Genomic DNA, 5,057 nt, shown 5'->3' with positions numbered 1-5,057 from the left:
TGAGGGGAGGAGTGCTGTGATTGAGGGCTCTCGAGTGAAGGTTGGGGAAGCCATTAATGGCGGTCAGAAACTTTTAGATCTAGTTTTGGGTGAGGTTTGGATTGAATGATTTGGGGGTTATTGTTTTTATTAAAGGTGTTTGGTTTTGATAAGGACTAAAACCTTGGCGTCAAAATGGGTGGTCGTGGAGATGGTGGCGGTGGTGGCCAATTGGGTGGGCCGGAGGAGGAAGATGATGGTTGTTTTGGGCTTGGACCTTGGGCCCGGGTTTGGTTTAGATTGGTTGGGCCAAAAAACCTTATTTTGTTTGGGCCTTTTCTTGTTGGTTTTGTTTGGGCCTTAACTTGTTTGGCTTTTGGGGCTGGTCCATAGTATTTTAAGTGGATCTTCAAGTTGGGCCAACCCAGTTTATGGGCCGGGTTAAGGTTTAAGTTATTGAACCTGGTCAGCTTAGATAAATCGGTTTGGGACTGGGTGACTGCTGTTGACCCTTGGCAGGTCGACTTTGACTTTGACCAGGGTTGACTTTGACTTTAACTTTGACCAGAGTTGACTTTTGACTAAGGTTGACTTTGACCAGTTAACTCAATTTGATCTTTTAACTCGGATTATGATTTGGGTTATTAAGATAGGTCTAGGGCTATTAGCTTGCTTGGCTTTAGGCTAAGACCTTTATATATACGTGTGTATGTGTATTAACTACTATGTAAGATTTTCATCTTTTATGATATACAACGTTATGACGCTTAGACATCGGTATATTAATAACGCGTAACCAAAAATACATGAAACAAGATACTCGTTCGTTCTCGGAGATAATTTATTCAATAAAATTTCAATAATGCGTAAACAAAATTTACCACCTCTTTTAGAACTCTCTACGCCTCAAGTTTTGGAATTTAGTTTTATGACTGTTGATGTCATATGTTAAGTGGGCATTTATTAAATGTGCCATAAATGGCCCGTTAGCGTTATATAGGGGTATTCATTGAATGTGCCATGAATGACCAGGTATTCATTGAATTTGAATGACCGATTCTTTTGACTTCCTAGAGAGGAACTAAGGTATTAAGCCTTGCGGGTTAGTTGTATTCTTTGATTATCGCGAGTGTTTGGGGTTGACTTTTGAATACCTAATATAATATCTATATATGTTATATAGAAGTTCTAACTTTCTTTTTTGGGGAGGGTAGGACTTAATAACATTTTGTCTTGAGGGGACGCGGTCCTACCCCTTATACAACAATGGATATTGGTAAGTATTAATTCAAGTATTTAGATATTAAAACGAGTTATTAAAATGAGTTAATAATATAGAAGTTTTGCTTGAGAAGAAACTATGCGGTTGAAATGACGGAACTACTGTCTTCAAGCTGAAAAAAGATTAAGTTATGGGAAATATAGCGTGATTGTTTGGATAATTAAAGTATGATAATATTTATATGTGGTTAGTCTACTCATACCAGCAAATTCCATTTTCTTTGACCCATGTTTGCTTTGTTTTGGTAGCGTGGGTGTGTTCTTGGGAACAGGTGGAAGGCATGGAACATGGCGTGTGATTTGGATTCTTGCCTGGAGCAGTCCGTTAGTTTTCTTTTAGGTTTGATCTTTTGAAAGTATGTAATAACGTAGTTTTCTTTTTATATGACATGAGAATACGATGTTGGAAATTGTTATTCTTAAATTTTGTTTATGTTTGTATTGGGATGGAAGAAAGTTTTTAATAAAGTGATAGTTGAGGAATTTGGAGATTTTTGTTGTTAAGTTAATCCTGTTGTGATGTGGGTTTTAGGTTTTGACATGTGTTGTATCAACCCCGTCATAGCCTGGGTTTTTAGACAATTGAACCAAGTGATGTTTGAGATATTTATATTTCAAAAATGTCACAGCCCAATTTTCTAAACAATTAAAATTAATGAATATTTGAAATATAAATATATCAAACATCACTCGATTCAATTGTCTAAAAACCCAGGCTATGACGGGGTGGATACAACACATGTCAAAACCCGAAAACCCACATCATAAAGAATCAACTTAACAACAAAATAATTTCCAAAAATTCTCTTTAGTACTTTATAAAAAGTCTATCTTCCATCCCAATAAAACATCAAACCACTCTAAGAATAAAAGGTCTTTAACATCGTATTTCATGTCATATGAATAGGAAACTACGTTATTACATCCTTTCAAAAAGAATCAGACCTAATAAAGAACTAACGGACTGCTCCAGGTATGAATCCCAATCACACGCCGCGGTTCCACTGCCTTCCACCTATGTTCCCAAGAACACACCCACGTTGCCAAAACAAAGCAAACATGGGTCAGCAAAATGGAATTTGCTGGTATGAGTAGACCAACCATATAAAACATTATCATACTTTAATTATCCAAACAATCACGTTATATTTTCCCATAACTTAATCATTCTCAGCTTAGAAGACAGGTAGTTCCGTCATTTCAACCGCCATAGTGTCTTCCCAAGCAAGACTTCCATCTTATTAACTGATTCTAATAACTTGTTTTAATAACTAAGTCATTTAATTAAAACTTACCGATATCCACTTGTTGTAAGGGTAGGGATCAAGCATCTTCAGACAAAATGTTATTAAGTCCTACCCTCCCTGCAAAAGAAAGTTAGAACTTCTAACATTTGTCGATATCCTATAGGTATTCAAAAGTAAACCCAAGCACACTCTCGCACAATCAAATTAATTTATCTTATTAATTAATCAATTACTTTTCTTATACACATATTTTCACAACCTATGTACCTTAGGTCATTCCGCCACATTCAAGGAATACCCAACCCTACACTCCCGGTACACTTCAAAGAATACAACTAACCCATGTTTAATACCTTAGTTCCTCTCTAGGGTAGTCCAAACAATCTGGTCATTCATGGCACATTCAATGAATACCGGGTCATTCATGGCACATTCAATGAATACCCCTATATAACGCTAACGGGTCATTTATGGCACATTCAATAAATGCCCACCTAACATATGACATCAATCAAAGTCATAAAACTCAATTCCAAAACTTGAGACGTGAAAAGTTCTAAAAGTGTGCGGTAAATTTGTTTACGCATTATTGAACTTTATTGTATATATTATTTCAGAGAACGAAAGATTATCTTGATTCATGTAATTTTGGTTTACGCGTTATTAATTTCATGGATGTATAAGTGTCATAACGTTGCATATCATAAAAGATTGAAATATCACATAATAGTTAATACACGCGTTAATACGCGATATATATACGTGTCTTAGCCTAAAGTCAAGCACCTATCCCAATAGACTTAATCATAGCCAAGTCAAAAGTCTTTATGGCTATGTCTCTTAAAATATAAATCTTGTCACGTGTCTAAAATACGCCATATCAACGTCAAAGTCAATATATCATGGTCAAAGTCAAACTGTCATTTCCATGTTCGACAGGTTCAGGGTCATAGCCATGGTTCATGGCTAAGGTCAATGTCCATGGCTCATGGGTTCATGACCAGGGTAATGGTTCGGACCCAACTGGCCAAGCCCAAACCTTAGAACCCGGAAGTCTAAAACCAACTTATTTATTCTACCTAACCCAATTAGGATCTATATTAAGTCTATGGATCGCCCATGCAATATTAGAAACTCGCCTAAAAACTTTAGACTGAACTGGCCCAAAACACTGGCCCGAAGTTCGCCCAAAATTAAACTGAAACCGGCCCAACAAAACAATCTAAGTTTCTGGCCCAAAGACTTAAAAGAAAATGGACCAAACCAACTAAAATAGAATCCGGGCCCAAACAAAACAACAAAGGCCCAAAGAAAACAAAAATAGAACTGGCCCAACATAGCTAATGTTTTTGGCCCAACCGATTAGGCCCAAGCCCAAAATCGGTTACTGTTCATCTTCCTCCCCAAATTTTCTCCTCCACCAGCCACCAAAACGCGCCACCCACTCCCCCATTTCATTAAGCCGGTTAGACTCCCCCAAATCCAAACAACATTAACAAAGGCAAAACTCAAATGGTTAAATCTCAACTTCACCAAAACTAGATCTGGGAGAAATTTCGGCCTCCATTAAAGCTTGTTTCAAGCTCCACTCGACCCCATTTACATCCCCTACACCCACACTACACTACCCCATCATCATCAAACCCAAACAACAACAATATCAAATGATTCAAACAACGAAAATCACACATCAAAAACCCAACCCTCAGTATCACAGTAATGGCGTTCGGCGCCATTAAAGACTTCTCAAGCTCCAACAGCACACTACACAACCAAATCACAACACCATACAAAATAATAATCTAGCATCACACCTAAAACCGAGTTCGACCAAAACCACCATCAGTACGGTTTCACAACCACCATCAGTACGGTTTCAAACCAAAACTATGGGACAATTTGTGGCTGGTTGTTGGGCGCCGCCCTTAACAAGCCCAAACAAGGTTCGACAGAAAATCTTGGCGATTTCTTTGTTGGACTTGGCGACGCGCCATTGGCGACTTTCGAAGTTCCAACAGGTTTCGGCGGTTTATGTTGAGTATCCGCGGTTCAAGCGGTTAAATATCAAATTCAGAGTTTTAAGTTTTAACAACCCGGCAGATTTTTAACCAAAAGAAATCGGCGGTAACAAGGATTTTATAAACTAAAAATCCATAAAATATCTACTCACCTTTAGCGCTCGACTATCAACCACTACCGGGAAAAATCTCCTTTTTTCGCCGATTAAAACTCCCATTTTTTTTTTTTCTAAAACCCTCATTTGTTTTTTTCCTAAAAACTCTACATGAGAAAACTCCCGAAAAACAAAGGACAACACTTATCCATTTATCTCACGGGCTTTTATCCGTCCAGAAGCTCTTTGGATATCCTATATCTGTTTTATCTATTATCTATTTTCATTATTATCTTTATTATTATTATTATTAGGAAAACAAAGAATTATATTATATGCAACGTTATGACACTTATACATCAATGAAATTAATAACGCGTAAACCAAAATTAATTGAATCAAGATATTCCTTCGTTCTCTGAAATAATATATGACAT

Source organism: Coptis chinensis, chromosome 7, assembly GCF_015680905.1.
Source record: "Coptis chinensis isolate HL-2020 chromosome 7, ASM1568090v1, whole genome shotgun sequence".
NCBI lineage: Eukaryota > Viridiplantae > Streptophyta > Magnoliopsida > Ranunculales > Ranunculaceae > Coptis > Coptis chinensis.
Note: the sequence above shows the minus strand (reverse complement) of the source record.